General features: G+C 66.9%; 1 protein-coding gene across 1 annotated transcript in view; it reads left to right on the top strand.

Moving 5' to 3' along the window:
* Window positions 1–846, top strand: part of BDH1 (3-hydroxybutyrate dehydrogenase, type 1) — a 51,712-nt gene continuing 50,866 nt past the window's right edge. The window contains exon 1 of the mRNA XM_011988969.1: window positions 1–68. The gene's annotated coding sequence lies outside the window, so the exon portion shown is untranslated. The remainder of the gene's footprint in view (window positions 69–846) is intronic.

Raw genomic sequence — 846 nt, forward strand, 5'->3', positions numbered from 1 at the left:
GGCGCCGGGTGAAGGCGAGCGCCTCGGCGAGCCCTCTGCAGCGGAGCCCCCTGCCCATTTGGTTTTGGGTAAGAGGAGGGGTCCGCGTCTCCGCAGCTCGGGCGGGATGCCCTGGCGCCCTCTACTCGGTTTGGTTCGGCCTCACGTGTTCCTTTAGCCCGGAAGCCGGGATACGGGTGGGGAAGGGGCGAGCCCTGCGGCCGCAGCGGGGTAAGAGTAGGACGGACCGATCTCGCCCAGACCTCAGGGTGTCCTCACTCGCCTCCCTCTCGGCTTCTCGGTCGGCGGTTCCAGCAGTATGATCTGGCATTTATTATTCGGAATAATGTGCCAGGCAGGAGGAGGCCCTGGGTCAAACACGCGGCCCTGCAGCTCCCAGGTGAAACGACTCAGCGTTTCCTGCCGGCGCATCTTACTGAAGGGGACCCAGGCCTCACGAAGGGAAGGAACCGTCCTCAAGGTCACGTCGTAGTCCAAGGCCGAGCCCAGACCGAAGCCAGGTGTCCTGCCTTCTAGCCCGCGCTCTAGGCCCTGTCTCCTTCCGGACCGAATCTCCAGGTCCTGGCCGCATCCCTCCTCCTCCTCCTCCTCCTGCGTCCTCCGCGAGGCTCTGTTCCCGGGGTTCGGAGAGTGCTCCCTCCGCGCCACAGCGCCCTTGGGAAGATTGCTGGACAGCAGGCAGGCCACGGGGCCGGGAAGGAGGAGGAGCCGCGGGGGCAGGCTGGGGATGCCAGAGTGGTGGTGGGCACGGGACTGGCCAGGGCGGGAGCCCAGGCTGCCCTCTCGCACGAAGACTAGGGGGCTTTGTCTGGGCGGTGCCGCCTCAACCAATGGGAAGCGCGGCCC

This window comes from Mandrillus leucophaeus, unplaced genomic scaffold (genome assembly GCF_000951045.1).
Source record: "Mandrillus leucophaeus isolate KB7577 unplaced genomic scaffold, Mleu.le_1.0 Scaffold342, whole genome shotgun sequence".
NCBI classification, from domain to species: domain Eukaryota; kingdom Metazoa; phylum Chordata; class Mammalia; order Primates; family Cercopithecidae; genus Mandrillus; species Mandrillus leucophaeus.